The sequence below is a fragment of the Boleophthalmus pectinirostris genome, unplaced genomic scaffold, assembly GCF_026225935.1.
Source record: "Boleophthalmus pectinirostris isolate CB_2022bp ecotype Guang Dong unplaced genomic scaffold, ASM2622593v1 HiC_scaffold_7, whole genome shotgun sequence".
NCBI lineage: Eukaryota > Metazoa > Chordata > Actinopteri > Gobiiformes > Gobiidae > Boleophthalmus > Boleophthalmus pectinirostris.
In genome coordinates this window covers 35098215-35116290 of record NW_026571473.1, presented here as the reverse complement: position 1 = coordinate 35116290, position 18076 = coordinate 35098215, and positions in this window count along the sequence as shown.

Here is an 18076-nt window from a genome sequence, read left to right as displayed (position 1 = left end):
ACCACTTAGTGCCTCCGCTCAATTTCATTTCTCTCCAGTGACTAGGTCAGGAATTTAAATACACGAGACGGCTTGCAAGAACCATGAAAGTGCGAGTTCAGGCACAAACCAATCATTGAAGAGCTGTACATTCTGTGTTGGCAACAATTCCCGAGATTGAGGATTTAAAGCCGGAACAAAGAGAATGTTTGGTGAATTTTATCAAGAGGAAAGACGTTATTGTCCTTCTTCCTACAGGATTTGGGAAAAGCTTAATATACCATTTAACCCTGTTAGCGGTGCATTACATACGTCACGACCAAATAGCAGCGATTGGTTAAATAAAAAAAAGTGCCCGGCTACCGTCAAGCGAATGAATTCTAATGCTCCCAGATGAATCAGGCTACAACAGGGAACAGCCAAACAGATAAATCTTACATAACAATGTTGTTTCCTCATCAAAGTAGTTGTGAGTTGTGCACCCTGAGAGAGTTCCACCCTGTGATGTCACGAGGTAATACAAGAAGTGCTCCACTGTGTTTTTCCATACACCTTGACTTGAATCATTTGGAAAATTTCAGCCCTGGAATTGCTCATCTCTAATGAACTAAAGCAAAAGGAGCTGTTAACATGAAAACTGCCACTTCATGACATCACAAGGTGGAACAAGAGCATTTTGAGGTTTGGAAATGTAAACAGACTAATAAAATATTACTCAAACATGTGTGAATGCAACAAAACACGACTCCGGGTCTGTTTTTGATGAGGTAACAACATTAAAGCTCAATTTTGTGTAATTTAGGACGTTTAAATTTGCAATATTTAGAATTTTCTCATAAATCGTCTTCCAACTTCAACCTTCATCCTTCTCTCCATCTCCTCCTCTTCAGCACCATCACTGTCTGAACTTTTCACCGGTGGAAAAAAGCAAGAGTTTGAATAATCAGCCTGACTTTTTATAACAGTCCTTTAAGTCTTCTGCAAAGATGTTGACAAGTGCAAAGTCCTCTGTGAAAAGACCGGATCCGCCCGTGATGTTAATTGAATTCGTACAGACTTTATTATTTCTCCGTCTTCATTCTGATCTGCAACGTACAATACGCATAATTAGATTCTATAAAAAGCCTTTTGACAGATCTCGTTTCTTCCTTTCTGTTGATTATGTTGCTGATAGGGGAAAGATACATACATTTTTCATTATTCTTGAAATAACTCTGTCCTGTGTGAAAGATCCCACATTAAACTATTTTCAGATCTATGTTTTAATGTTGTTTCCTTGTCAAAAACAGACCTGGAGTTAGGGCTGGGCGATATAGAGGAAAAAAAAAAATCTCAGTATATTTTGCTGTATCTCAATATACGATATATATCTCCCTAAAACTACTGCAAAAACAAATATGCCAAATTCCACAAGGCCGTCTTTTTATTGAAATGCAAGAGGTCGGCAGTTAGGAACAAAGTGCTTCTGCCACATTTAAGATTACGAAAAATCCCTGATTACATAAATAATAATTTAACTGTAAAATAAAAGAAATAGGCCTAATACATACAACTCAAGCTCATCTTTGCATTAACTCTGATAATCATGAGCTCCTTTAACAGAAGAAGCTCTGGAGTTTCCTTATTTTAACAGATCCATGTTCCTCACTGGCGCAAGGAGCTCTGAGGTTTCCCACAATCCACTGCAGATCAAACCGAATGTTTCCAAACACTATTGTACAAGTGACACTGTAGCAGATTATGGATTAAAATCTTCTGCAAAAATAAACTTTACAACATATAAAGCATAACGACTCTAGAGCCACATCAGCCCGTTTGAGATTATAATGAGTGCGTATACATGCACATCAATAACCCGGTTATGATCGGGTTTTTTGAGTATCCCGGTTTCTTGATGGTGCATGTAAACGCAGTAACCTGGTTTCAGTAACCCGGTTATGGCAGTATCCCGGTTATTAGAAACCGGGTTACTGTAGCTGGTTTATTCCGATAGTAACCGGGTTACTTGTGGCATGTAAACGCAGTATCCTGGTTACTGCAACATAAAGTTGAGTGCGCATGCGTCCAAAAGACACTTTCCAGCCTTTCACCACAACAGTAGAGACATAAATAAATTGACCAACATAAATAAAGTGACCAAACGAGTGAAATGACTGTAAAATAAAGAGCTGCGCTAAACCTGCACACGAACAATCTGCACTCGTACGACCTGCACTCGTGTGACGCTGAAAAGCTAAAACATGAACTATCTCCTATACTCTATATGCACGGAACACACTTACCATCATCAGCGCCTCTTCTGTCACAGAAATAACACACATAATCCACAGAGTCGTGTCATTTAGTCCAAAAGAAACTGATCGCATCAGCGGCGCAAGGAGCGAGTTGTTTTTATCGCCGCTAACAGTTTATGCTAATTAGCCAAACGGTCTTAAGTTTCGTTTCTGTAAAACGTAAACAAATGTGATCAGAGCTGAATTATCTGATCAAACGGGCTGATGTGTCTATAGTGTTTATGGTTTATATGTTGTAAAGTTGAGTTTATTTATGCAGAAGATTTTAATGAAGAATCTGCACAGTGGATTGTGGGAGATCTCGTAGCTCCTTAGCTTCTTATGCTAAAGGAGATCACGGTTTGTATTTTTCCTGGTTTATTAAATTGAAGTTAATTTTTGCGCCTGCGCATTTGTAAGATTATGTCAAGAAACCGGGATCCTCCATTTGATCATGTACACGCGGATATGAGTGTCCCGGTTTCTCAGTGCGCATGTAAACGCAGTAACACGAATACTGACATAACCGGGATATGGCTAATAACCGGGTTATTGATGTGCATGTATACGCACTCAATGTGTTTAATGCAGTTTTGCACACGTATGTTTACGTTTAACAGAAACGAAACTTAAAACCACATGGCTCATTTGCATAAACAGCGTGCTCCTTGTGCCGCTCAAGGGTGCATCTTCTTTCGGACTAAAGGACACGACTCGGTGGAATATGAGGATGTCCTGCTGATGGTCTTGTCTGTAAATGGCGGAAAAGTTTCGTGGCGCTAGAAGCTTTTCTTTAACACCAACTTTCGGCGTTCACAGCGGTAGTGAGGAGTGAATGAGACACGAGCGGCGACGACAGAGAAGGCAAACAAACGAAGCGGCGAAATCAGAACTGAATATAAGCATTGTATCGATATATACGATATGTCAGAATTCATATCGAGTTTAAGAAATATCTCGATATCGCCCACCCCTATTCCTGGAGTTGTGTTTTGTTTTATTCACACGTTTAACACACAAATCTCAAACTCAAAACTCTCTTTTCCACTTTGTGATGTCATGTGTTGATACAGAAAATGTTCCACTTTGTTTTTAAACTCCATATACCTCCACTAGAATCGTTGGGGTGATTTCAGTCCAAAAGGCGCAAAAGGAGCTGTTAACTTGAAAACTACCGCTTCATGACATCACAAGGTGGAACAGAGCATTTTGAGGTTTGGAGATGTAGACAGACTAATAATAAAAGATTACTCAAACATGTGTGAATGAAACAAAACACAACTCCAGGTCCTGACAAAGACCATTTTTCTGGTTGAAACATATATGTCACTCCATGTAATAAAGAACTTTTGATATTTTCAGTTGACGTGTCTCGGTGCAGAGGTCTGCATGGGGCAGAATTTTCAGTCCCGTTCCCGCCAGCGCCCGCAAAGAATTGTAATTTTCATTCCCGCTCCTGCCTGCGTCTGTGATATTTTCTCCCGCTCCTGCCTGCAGCGTTCGCTTTCTTAAGCTCTGTTAAACATGGAGAAGCAGAAAGGAATTATCTAACATGTGCGCGAGATTAGACCACATACGCGAGTTTAGGCTGCTTAAAATGTTTTTATTAATGCCAAATAAAATATCCAACACAAATGATGTATGACAGGCAAACGTGAATCATTTGGATATTTTACTTTACACTCATATTTGTGGGAGCGGTGGTAAAGAGGCAAAGCTCTCGATTTACCGCTCAATCTACATTTCCTCCCCTCACCTAAGGTCATGAGCTCTGGGTAGTGACCGAAAGGATGAGATCGAGGATACAATCGGTCGAAATGAGTTTCCTCCACAGGGTGACTGGGTGCTTCCTTAGAGATAGGGTGAGGAGCTCAGTCCACGTGGAGAGGAGCCAGTTGAGATGTTCCCACCTCGCTCAGGAGGTGTTCCGGGCATGTCCCACTGGAAGGAGGTCCCGGGGAAGACCTAGGAACACGCTGGAGGGACTATGGCTACGTTCAGACTGCAGGGCTTAACGCTCAGTTCAGATTTTTTTGTGAAATCCGATGTTTTTGGTCGTTCACATTTCCAATTAAATGCGACTTGTACGTGATCTCCAGTGTGAACATTAAATGGACCGAAAGTGTCCCACATGTGCACTGGAGACACGACGATGTCAACCGCAGCGAGCGTCTCTGTGTTTACGGAAGTTGTCCAAACATGGACACGAGCATTGAGCACCTGGAGATTTTAAAGTTCCTCTCGTACCGGAGCCAGAACATGAACAACTTATTTGTTTTAAGGAGGAGATTGAGAAGGAGAAGGACGAGGTTTTTGGCCGTGGTGTTTTGTGGGGCAGCGGCAGCAACGTCTTTTGAAATGAACATGTGGATGTGGAGACGGAGCCAAGAGTGGTGAGTGGTGATGTGCTTCACTTCAGTGACACGGAGTTCATTAACAATTTTTGCCTACTTCAGCGCAGAATAGTGACGTTTGTGGTTTTTTGCTAACGTGTAGGTCGGATGAATGCGCTTTGGCCGTTCAGACTGAAGTCGAATGTCAAAAAGTCGGATATGTATCGGTTTTAGGAGCACATATCCAAGTGGTCTGGGTCGCATTTGAAAAAATCTTATCTGTGCCGTTCAGACTGTCATTAAAAGATCAGATACAGGTCACATAGAGGCCAAAAAATCGGATTTAGGTCACTTCAGGCTGAACACAGCCTATGTCTCTCAGCTGGAGTGGGAATGCCTCGGGGCCCCTTGGAGGAGCTGGAGGAAATGTCTGGGGTGAAGTAAGTCTGTGAGCCCCTGCTTAGACTGCTGCCCCAGCGACCCGGCCCCAGATAAGCGGAAGAAAATGGATGGACGGACAGTTTATCATCCCAGCCGCCCTCGCCCGCAATGAGCTTTCAAAATATGTCCCGCACCGCACTATTTTCTGTCGGCTTCGTGCAGGACTCTGGTCTTCGGTTTGTACTTTGCCCATGTTTACATTTTCTAGTATGAGCTACATTCTGTTGAGATTCCAAATTTAACCCTCGTAGAGCACCTGTACTGCTCTTCTGAACTTATTTCTCTCCCTCTTCTCTTCATTTCACAACTCCAGGTCTGTTTTTGAGAAGATAACAATATTATAACATGACCTACAGCTCCCAAGAATCCATTTTGAGTGTCATAGCTAAAGGATGAATATTGCTCAAGCTGAAGTACGAAATAGTCATAGTGGTACAAAGTAGAAATTACTCAAGGAAGAGTGAAAATATTAAGGCAAACTACAGCTCAAGTAAGAGTAACATTATGCATTATTTCATGTTTTGACCTTCACATTACTTCAAATTCTAAATCAGGTTTTATCTCCGAACAATTACTCTTTAAAGACGCACTGTGGAACTTTTCCTGCTCGTCTCCACGGTGACGTTGTTGCTTTAAGTGGAATGTCCCGGTATGGCATTAAACACACACAGTACATCGTGCGTTTAATCAATAACGTTGGTTTGACTTCAAAACTCGCTTTCTTACTTTGACTGCACTCGCCTCTCCACAGATCCGACATGTAACACAAGCCTCCACGGAGAGACGGTGACGGACGCTCCACCAAAAGTCACACAGCGCGTCTTTAAAGAGTAATTGTCCGGAGGTAACAGCTGATTTATAATTTGAAGTGAAAATAATGTGAAGGACAAAACATTAAATAATATTCAAAATCTGATATTTTCAAAGGACAAACACAAAAGTGATTAAACAGTAAATAATATCTGAAGGAGCGACGCAGGAAATAATAATTCTGGAGCAACCGTGGCTCAGTAGTTAGAGCAGGAGTCCAAAAACCTGAAGGTCGGAGTTTTGATTCCTGCTTAGACCAAGTTATATTGTCCTTGGGTAAGACACTTCACCCACTTTGCCGAGTGTAAAAGTGATGTCTGACTGATCAGTAGTGATAAGGTTTTGGAAGTAGAGATGTAACAGTATCCAAGTCTCACGATACGACTTTGCCACGGTATGAACCTCATGGTACCCCTCACATTAAGGCTACGTTCAGACTGCAGCCTGAAGTGACCCAAATCTGATTTTTTGGCCCCTATGTGACCTGTATCTGATCTTTTAATGACAGTCTGAACGACACAGATCCGATTTTTTTTCAAATGTGACCCAGGCCACTTGGATATGTGCTCCTAAAACCGATACATATCCGATCTTTTGACATGTGACTTCAGTCTGAACAGCCAAAACGCATTCATTCGACCTACACGTCATCAACAAGCCACAAACGTCACTATTCTGCGCTGAAGTAGGCGGAAATTGTTAATGAACTCCGTGTCACTGAAGCGAAGCACATCACCACTCACCACTCTTGGCTACGTCTAGATATCCACACGTTCCTTTCAACGGACGTCGCTGCCGCTGCCCCACAAAACACCACGACCAAAAACCTCGTCCTTCTCCTTCTCAATCTCCTCCTAAAACAAGTAAGTTGTTCATGTTCTGGCTCCGGTACGAGAGGAACTTTAAAATCTCCAGGTGCTCAATGCTCACGTCTGTGTTTGGACAACTTTATTTTTATAGCATTTTATTTTTTAAAGTTAGATTAGACTGGATTGTATCTGTATTAAATATTATAGCTCTACTGATACTTTCCTGACGGTGTGATGCCAACTTTAGACACTGCTTATCCAAAAGATGAATTCTCAACCAGAATTTATCTTTGGTTATGAATTTGGTTATGCTGAACCAGATCTTTTCTTTGCGTGACTACCCCTGGAGCTCGCTGTATTACAGTGGAAATCTGCATTTTATAAGTGCACTGTGTAACTTTTCTGGCAGTGGAGGGTCCTTCACCTCCTCGTCTCCATGGAGATGCTTTAGCTTTGTCCACAGTTTTGCATTAAAAAGCACAGAGAAAAATAAGTTACACGTCAGATTTGTGGAAAGACGAAACCTGCTCATGTTAAATAAAAGCACCTGTAATTGAATAAACGCAAGATAGATAAGTTAAATGGTTTTGTGGTATATTTCAGGCAAAGCATTAAAATCTCCATGGAAAAAACTGAAGAAAAGTTACACAATACACCTTTAACTATATTCATTTGCATTAAACATTGTAGCCCTGTACGTAGAATGTTGTGATGAGATCTGAAACACAGCAATACGACCAGGAAAGTACCTCCAAATACCTAATCACTGAACCCATTGAGAATTTTATATTAAATTAGATTTCGATTCAATTGTATGAATCATTGGGCCCTATCTCGCAATGCGCTAAATGGTCCCAAACCCTTAGTTGTTAATTAGCCCTTATCTGTCTTTGTTGAAATCCTTTTTTGCTGATTATTTCCGGGCCGCGTCCAGCAGCTGCTCCAGTGCCGTTATTGTCTCCTCCTCCTCCTCCTCTTCGTCTCTTCCTCTCTGCGCCGGTGCACGTCTGAGCCGAGCTGACAGTCTGTGCGAGAGCCAAGTCATAAAGACGCTAACTGAAAGAAGAAGAGAGGAGGAGGAGGAGGAGGGACTAAGAGAGAGGAAGAAAGAGAAAAATCGAGCTCCCACACGACAAGTTTCTAAAAATATACAAGAACGTGATACAAAACTGTTCACTACGACTTCACGAACCCGACGCGATGTGCTTTAGTTTCATTAGCAGAATACACGGTGATTGTGCTCTGAAGGGGGAGAGACTTAGCGTGGAGAGCAGAGGGATAGAGCCTCAAAAATTGAACCGGAACTAACTTAAACATGATAAATAAAGGTGTAACGACATCCAAATCTCTCGGTACGATATATTCACGATAAACATCTCACGGTACGATATTTATTGCGATATTTTGTGGAGGCTTACCAAAAAAAAACAAAAAACTGTTAATATACTACGTTTTCTTGCCTTGACAAGACTTAATCCAAAAAAACTAAGACTTAAAAGTGCTTAGAACTGTGATTTTTTCTTGAGGTCTGCACTGAAATGGAGCAAAGGATCATGGTCTATGTAGTTCCCTCTGTCTTTTTTTCACTTTTGCTGCACCATAACTCTTCATTTAAGCAAAGAGACTTGTAATTCCATATATTGTGATGGTCCACGGTATTTTTGTGAGAACTTTTACAATACGATATCACGATATTTTAGTTACATCCCTAATGTTAATACGTTGTCTGATAAAACAATAAAAAAATAACACGTTGATCTAAATATGTTACGTGTTAGGAGTTAATTTCCCATAGAAGTGTAATAACGATTTAAAAATGGTTACACATACATTAGTACTAAATTCTAGCTTGAAAAGGTTTCTGGACACTGAAAACATGCTGTTCCACCTTGTGATGTCATGTGGTAATACAAGAAATGCCACACTGTGTTTTTATTTTCCATACAGCGTCACTAGAATCATTTGGATCATTTCAGAGAAGATTGTAATTGTCAATCTTCGCCGAACAAAAGGTAAAACTACCGCTTCATGATAGGGTTGGGCGGTATCCAAATTTTGATATGTCACATAGAAACAAACTAAATGCAGGACTGCTGTAAAAGCTCTTTAATAACAAAGAAAGATCTAAAAATCCATAAATCCAAAAAAATGTACAAGACAAGATACTGACAATGAGAAATACAATGGAACCAACAAAGGGCAGAGGAGAACACAGGGTATAAAAGCACACAGACACAGGTAAAACACATCAGGGTGGGCCAATCAATCAACAGACAGGAAGTAAAACTCAAAACTACAAGCTGACAGGACTAATGTCAAAATAAAACACCAAGGGCTACACACTACAGGAAAAGATACACCAAAATAAGCAAAAACGACGACTACAGAACATGAACCGTGACATGATACCGTTAAACCTTCTCAGGATTTTACCGGGGTATTATTGTATTACCAAAATGTTTTAGTACGACTTTGGTAAGATACAAAACCGCACCTCTATATGGTCTACGGTATGACCTGCAGACTTATAATCTCTGAAAAGTTTCACATGAACCATCTCCAACACGATACACACGCAGAACAGACTCACCATCAGCAGCACATCCTCTGTCACAGAAAGAACTGAGTCGTGTCCTTTAGTCCAGCAGAAGCTGAACCACATCGGTGCACAAGGAGCAAACTGTTTTTATCAGCGCTTTATAGTTTCTGCAAATGAGTCATGTGGTTTTAAGGTTTGTTCCTGTAAAACATAAACAAATTTGCACCTGAAGCCAAAATGTTGCCAAAGTGCAGAAGTACTAGTGTTTTTTGTTTTGGGGAAGGGGGGGACAAAACTAAGGCTGTGTTCAGACTGCAGCCTGAAGTGACCCAAATCCGATTTTTTTTGGCCTCTATGTGACCTGTATCTGATCTTTTAATGTCTGAACGACACAGATATGATTTTTTCAAATGCGACCCAGGACACTTGGATATGTGCTCCTGAAACCGATACATATCTGATCTTTTGACATGCGACTTCAGTCTAAACAGCCAAAGTGTTAATCAACAAGCCACAAACGTCACTATTCTGCGCTGTAGGCGAAAATTGTTAATGAACTCCGTGTCACGTAAAGTGAAGCACATCACCACTCACCACTCTTGGCTCCGTCTCCACATCCACATGTTACTTTCAACGGACGGTCCCACAAAACACCACGACCAAAAACCTCGTCCTTCTCCTTCTCAATCTCCTCCTTAAAACAAGTAAGTTGTTCATGTTCGGGCTCCGGTACGAGAGGAACTTTAAAATCTCCAGGTGCTCAATGCTCATGTCCATGTTTGGACAACTTCCGTAAACACAGAGACGCTCGCTGCGGTTGACGTCGTCGTGTCTCCATCTCACATGCGGGACACTTTCGGGCCGTTTAATGTTCACACTGGAGTCACATACAAGTTGCATTTAATTGGAAATGTGAACGACCTCGCAAAAACATCGGATTTCACAAAAAAATCAGAATTGAGCATTAAGCCCTGCAGCCTGAACGTAGACTAATCAAACATCGTCTCCCCACACAGTTAAAAGAAATATTATAGACACTATTAGATTTAAATCGTGAGAGCATTAAAATGAAAATACAACCACACGTTCATTTGTGCTGAGCAAACAAATTTAGGAATTAATAAATTATAATATTATACTAGGTCCTCATGTGCTGCCGTTGCTACTTTTTGATACCGAAGGATACCATAATACTGTAATACCGCCCAACCCTACTTCATGACATCACAAGGCAGGACAGTGCGTTCTGAGCTTTGGAGACGTAGACAGACTAATAATAAAGGATTACTTAAACATGAGTAAATGAAACAAAACACAACTCCAGGTCTGTTTTTGAGGAGGGAACAGGATTATAAAATGACTTAAATCTCACAAGCGTCAATTTAGTGTAATATAGAACCTTTACAGTCGCGGTACCAGATTTTTACTGCTTTGAAAACATGAAAAGCAGACTCATTTTAAACCATTTGCTGCGTTTGAATGTATTTCTTAACGCATTCTGAGCATCCTAATTCACCACAATGAGTTTATAAGGGCTTTCGACAGCTCTCAGAACACTCGCAGCGGTGTCATTTCTACCTCATTTCAGCATGAGAGCTGCTTTTATAGTAGATCTGTACTTGGGAAAGACAAATATTGCTCAAGTACATGGACAAGCAATGGTTACAGCTTCTTTAAACCTCACAAACAAATGAAATCACTTGTTAACACTGAATTGGTTTGATTTTTTTCATTTCTCAAATGACGCCCACAGATCCACAGAGCCTAACACCCATCATTTCAGAGCCTTATAATAAAAGACATGCATTTTTGTTGTTTTAGTTCATGTTTTTGGTCTCCTTGGGATTTCATCTTTTCTAACTTGACATCATGTCTGTATTTTGAAAAAGAAAACACAACTAAAAGCTTATACCTGTTTCCAGCGATGTACTTGGGCGTTGGAGCTCTGTCTGCTGTCATCAATCAGAATGAACAATGTAAACGAAGTAAAAAAAGTAAAAAAAAGTCGAGGTCCTTTTCGTCCAATGCTGTGCTAAGAGTTTGTTGTGAACACAATTTGACCACAGAATGGGAAGAATATTTTTTTTAAATATTCACAACTTAAAGGTTGTATAGAGGATTTTCCAAGGAACGAGAAATCCAGCGACTGTTTGTCCTTTTTCAAATGTTGCGCATGCGTGAAACCACCCCCCCTCCCCTACAGCTCCTACGTAGAAACGCCTCCTCCCGCCTCCTCTTTACGCCAGAAACAGGTTTGTTTACAGCCGGTGCGCTGCACATGACTTGTAAACAACTAACTACAGTGTTGGTTAGGCAAGACGGAGAAGTGAGGAGCGGGGGGAGCGGGTGCGCGGACATTTCGTTCGCGGACAAGAAGTGAGGAGCAGGGAGAAGAGCGAAGCAAGGAGCAGGGAGAGAGGAGAGAGGAGAGGGGAGCGGTGCGCAGAGATTCCGTGCCCGGAGAAGTGAGGAGCAGGGGGAAGAGCGGAACGGGCAGCGGGGACAGGAGCAGGAAAGGGGAGCAGAGAAGGATGCGCGGAGATTCAGTGCGAATGAACTAACTACAACACGCAGCAGCAAGTGGACTCTTTCTTTGCCTTGAAAATTACGTTTTCAGACATAGGATATCGCTTTCGTGTCCTGAAAAACGTTTGTCTAGCTCTTGGAAATAAAGTATGTTTTCATAATAAGCAGAAGTTTCCTGTCCAGGAGTAATTTGTGGACCAGTGCGTCAGTCTTTAGACCCTGCGTCTGCTTCAGTCGCGCCATCGCTGGAATGAATCTATAAGAATCACCTTAGTTTGGCTTCGCTGCTTTTCCCCTTGTCTTCTTCTTTCAGCGACCTCAAAAACGGACTTTCTTTTGCGGCGAACTGCTCCTGGATTCTTGTCGCCATTGCAACAAACTTTGTGCGAACTGCGAGGAAGATATAGGTCAAAAAAAGCCGCTAAGAACTGTTGCGTTGGTGGAGTAAACAGCGTCTGTGCGTCTTGCGTCTGTGGACTGCGTGACAGGCGTACGTAAACCACGTACCGGCGGCGCAGGCAAGTCAGTTACACTAGAAACGTAGGGAGTTTGATTGACAGCCTGTCAGCTCACAGATAACGAGGCAATGTCGTTATCTATTGGCAAATGTTTAGCCCCACCACGTCCAGAGTTGATGAATTTTTATTCTCTTTTTTTTGGTCATCATAATTACAAGGCTACTGCACCTCTATAATCTATCATTGACAACTTGAAACAAAAAAATAAAAAATAAATCCTCCATACAACCTTTAAGGGCCACTCACACCAGAGCATCAAAGCGTCCAGTTTATTTGCAGAGTCTGTGTGGACGCGTGTCTAGGGCGTCCAGCGTTTTTCTTCAGGTATCACTGTGGCGCCAATCTGGCATCGTCTTGAGCGTTTTGGCATCGACGCTCTAGATGCGCGTCCAAGGTGTCGACGCGAGAAAGTTGAAAATGCTGAACTTTTCACGTTAGACGCGCCGTGTCAACCAATCAGGGATGAGTATCCAGTGACATAGCGACGTTATTATCAGGAAGAAAGAGAAAGACCCGAGAACCGGAGCGAGAACCACAAACATTAGCGGCGTATAAATATATACGCCACAATCACCAAGTGGATCGTGAGGATTACACCAGAACCAGACCAGGACTAGACCAGGACCAAACCAGGACTAGACAAGGACTAGACCGGGACTAAACCAAGACTAAACCAGGACTAGACCGGGACTAAACCAGGACTAGACCAGGACCAAACCAGGACTAGACAAGGACTAGACCGGGACTAAACCACGACTAGACAAGGACTAGACCGGGACTAAACCAAGACTAAACCAGGACTAGACCGGGACTAAACCAGGATTAAACCGAGACTAAACCAGGTCTAGACTGGGACTAAACCAGGACTAGACCAGAACTAAACTAGGACTAGACCGGGACTAAACCGGGACTAGACCGTGGACTAAACCGGGACTAGACCGGGACTAAACCAGGACTAGACCGTGGACTAAACCAGGACTAGACCGTGGACTAAACCAGGACTAGAGTGGGACTAAACCAGGACTGGACCGAGACTAAACCAGGAGTAGACCGAGACTAAACCAGGACTAGAGTGGGACTAGACAGGGACTAAACCAGGACTGGACCGAGACTAAACCAGGACTAGACTGGGACTAGACGGGGGACTAAACCAGGATTAGACCGGGACTAGACCGGGACTAAACCAGGACTAGACCGTGGACTAAACCAGGACTAGACCGTGGACTAAACCAGGACTAGAGTGGGACTAGACAGGGACTAAACCAGGACTAGAGTGGGACTAAACCAGGAATGGACCGAGACTAAACCAGGACTAGACTGGGACTAGACAGGGGACTAAACCAGGATTAGACCGGGACTAGACCGGGACTAAACCAGGACGAGACCAGTGTCATTAGCGGAGTGCACATATATACACGCTGCAGTCATCGACCCAATCTCCTCCGCTGATGGTTTTATGTCATTAAAACACTAAAGTCTCTCTCAGTCTGGTCTGAAATCATTTCGGGAAAAGACCGGGACCGGGCACTTTTTTCCAGGGCAACTGACTCGCGTCAAGTGTTTTTCTCCTGTTTGTCCACGGCGTCCAAGACGAACGTCGGGGGCGTCTAAACTCAAATACAGATGTCCAAATAGAGCGTCTAGGGTGTTTTTTGGCGCTCTGGTGTGAACGGCCCTTTAGACTCTTTCTAGTAAGAGATGTATTTACGTTATTGATGCTGATTGGGCAAACAGCCACCAAGGTCAATACATCGCTTACTGTATTGTCTTTCAAAATAACCTACGTCACTAGTGCTGAAACAAAATACCTCCAAATTGAATCCTCCAAAAGTCTATTTTCCGTGATATGTGTTGTTTAAAGTGAGGGAGCGAGTGGCTAATGTAAACAGATGTGGTGTGTCTGAACAGGACGGAGTGTCTCTAATGAGTGCTGTGACTGCTGTTAATCGCGCTGTGATTGTAATGAAGCCACAGTCTGATGGATGTGGCCGCACTTTAATAATTTAGCACAAATGTAAAGACAGATTAGGCTCATTTAAAGAGACGGTACACAGCAGAGCACAGCAGAGAGCTCAGGCTAAAAAACAAAACGATCCATCTTTACTCTGGAGAAAAACTGTTCACAGGGAAGTGCTTTAAATCACACGTCAGGTTGTCTAAAACTCACAAGATTTGAATAAAGATCTAACTTTTCTTGATGTTTTCTTGCATACTGTGGGGCATTTCCTGCACGGGTTCATTTTTGGAGACCCGCACCTGCCCACACCCGCAGTACAGCACCGCACCCGCCCATTAACCCCTGATTATATCAAAGTTAAACCTGCTCCCGTCTGGACTCATTAACATTCCTGTGCCCTTGATAAATCGGGGTCAGCCCAATAGTCCAGGACTAAACCAGGACTAAACCAGGACTGAACCTACGCCGTGTCATTAGCGGATTATAAATATATACACGCCGCAACCGTAGAATTGGTCACCAGGAATGGACCAGGATTAGATCAGGATTGGACCAGGATTACATCATTACTGGACCAGGACTACACCAGTACTACACCAGGATTACACCAACACTGGACCAGGACTTCACCAGGACTACACCAGGACTTCACCAGGACCAGGAGGACTACACCAGGACTTGGACTGGACCAGGACTACACCAGGACTACTGGACCAGACCAGGACTACTGGACCAGGACTGGACCAGGACTACTGGACCAGGATTACACCAGGACTGGACCAGGACTACACCAGGACTGGACCAGGACTGGACCAGGACTACACCTGGACAGGACTCAGGACTGGACCAGGACCAGGACTACATGAGGACAGGACTCAGGAGGACCAGGACTCAGGACTACACCAGGACCAGGACTGGACCAGGACAGGACTCAGGAGGACTACACCAGGACTGGACACCAGGACTGGACCAGGACTGGACTACAGGAACTGGACACCAGGACTGGACCAGGACTACAGGACTGAGGACTACACAGGATACCAGGACTGGACCAGGACTGGACCAGGACTACACCAGGACTGGACCAGGACTGGACCAGGACTACACCAGGACTGGACCAGGACTGGACCAGGAACTGGACCAGGAGCACAGAACATTAAAACCCGCCTGTTTCAGTAACTATTTACTATAAACCCGACCTGATGCAGGACTCTGTTTCAAACATGAAGCATTTCAAAGCTTACTACTGTTCCATGGGTTTTAATTTATAGACTGTATAATTAAGTCATGTGACGTCACTCGTAGCATTCGACTCCAGTCAAATGAAGCTTGTTGAGGCTGGCAGTCATAGCAGTGAATTTGGCACAGAGTTCCATATTAGGAATAGGAACTGATTTATGGACAAAATAGCAAAATAAAAACATTTACATCAGTAAAGCGGGTTAATATGAACATTTTAAGACCAAAACGATAGACCAACCTGGTGGCTAGCGGGTTAACTATGTCCATTTATATATACATTTATAATGTATCGGTTCAATGCCTCTTCAATGGGAGACTTGTCATAAACCCTGGCTTCCCGAAATGAAAGAGAGGCTATTATGCTAAATCGTTTCTGCCATGTTACCTCATCAAAAACATGCCTGAAGAGGTTTTTAATTAATTAGTCATTGCTGCATTCATGTGTCCGCTGCTAGTCAAGCTGGTGCCGCCTAGTGCCTCCGCTCAGTTTCATTTCTCTCCAGTGACTAGATCAGGAATTAGATCAGTAGACAGTTTGTAAAAGCCTTGCAAGTGCGAATTCGGGCACCAGCCAATCAGCGAAGAGCCGTACATTCTGCGTTGGAAACGATTCCTGTGATCGAGGATTTAAAGCCGGAATAAAGAAAATGTATGTTGAATTTTATCAAGGGAAAAGTGAAGTGAAGCGGAGGGACCACGTCACTCCTATTCTTAAATCCTTGCATTGGCTCCCCGTACATTTTAGAATCAATTTAAAAATTGTAATGATTGTTTTTAAGAGTCTTAATGGAATAGCACCTTCCTATTTATTTGATTTGAAAAGACGTTATTGTCCTTCTTCCTACGGGAAAAGCTTAATATACCAGTTAGGCCCATTACCGGCGCATTACATATGTCACGACCAAACAGCAGCCATTGGTTAAATAAAAAAAAGTACCCACCAATCGCCGAGTGAACGAATCCTAATGCTGAGAGGTCAGACGGTTTCCACGAAGTGAAACCAGCTGATGAATCAGGCTAGTCCTCTGCAACTCGGGGTTACAAGATGAGATATCAAGGTTCTGACTTGATTTCATGTACATTGATGTCTTTTTTTTTTTCTTGTTTCAAATTGTCAATGAAAGTTTAAAATACCATTACAGAGACGCAGCAGCTTTGTAATTATGATGACCAAAAAAAAAAAAAAGAATGAAAATCTATCAACTGTGGACGTAGTGAGTCCAGATAAACACCAGCCAATAGAAAACAAGGCTCCCTCTTTATCCATTGGCTGTTGGGTTGTCAATCAAACTCTCTAGGCGCGGGGATTACGTGGTTTATGCAGAGGTTCTTAGGGGCTTTTTCAAACTGTAGCTTCCTCGCATTTCGCACAAATTTTGTTACGACGGCGGACGAGAATCCACGACCAGTTCGCCGCCAAAGAAAGTCGGTTGAAAGAAGAAGAGAAGTGGAAAAGGAGCGAAGATGAACTGAGGTGATTCTTGGAGATCCCTTCCAGCGATGGCGCAACCGAAGCAGACGAAGGGTCTAAAAACTGATGCGTCGGATGATAAATTACTTCTAGACAGGTCACTTCAACGGTAATTCTGAACCAGCGATGTAAACACGCGTGATTTCTAGAGTAAAGAGGCTGGAGGAGGCCTTAAAAAATCCTCTATACAACCTTTAAAGGTTGTATAGAGGATTTTTTTAAGGGAAGAGAAATACAGCGACAGTCCTTGTGCGCGTTCAGAATTACTGTTGAAGTGACCTGTCTAGAAGTAATTCACCGACCGACGCGTCAGTTTTTAGACCCTTCGTCTGCTTCGGTCGCGCCATCGCTGGACGAGATCTCCAAGAATCACCTCAGTTTGGCTTTGCTCCTTTTCCCCTTCTCTTCTTCTTTCGGCGACCTCAAAAACGGACTTTCTTTTGCGGCGAACCGGTCGTGGATTCTCGTCCGCCGTCGCGAGAAACTTTGTGCGAAATGCGAGGAAGCGACAGTTCGAAAAAGCCTCTAAGAACCACTGCGTAAACCACGTAATCCCCGCGCTCCGACGAGTCAGTTATACTAGGGAGTTTGACTGACAACCTCACAGCCAATAGAAAATGAGGGAGCCTCGTTTTCTATTGGCTGATGTTTATCTGGCCTCAACACGTCCACAGTTGATAGATTTTCGTTCTTTTTTTTTTGGTCATCATAATTACAAAGCTGCTGCGTCTCTGTAATGGTATTTTAATCTTTGACTGACAGTTTGAAACAAAAAAAAATCCTCCATACAACCTTTAAGATGGCCACCGAGAGCTCTTCCCCATCGTTTGTCTGATGAAGGTCTTGGGCTGAAACGTTGTTGATGTGTTGGAAAAAAAGAAAAAAAATCACAATTTGCAAGTAACATGATGTGCAGCATTCTTCTCTGTTGCTGTCACCGTCAGTAAAACATTTATCCTGCTCGTTAACAGTGTTTAATAAAGATAACCAGTAAGAGATGTAACTTCTCAAAATGAAATATGATTTGTTTACTGTAGCGAGTCAATGTTACATCAGTGATTAAATAGTTGTAGCAGAAGTCAGACAGAAGTTGGCCTTGGTTTTGGAGTTCCTGAGTAGTTTTTCTGACTTGTGCTGCTTTCATGTGCATTTATCAGCTCTTAAAAACATTCTTCCGA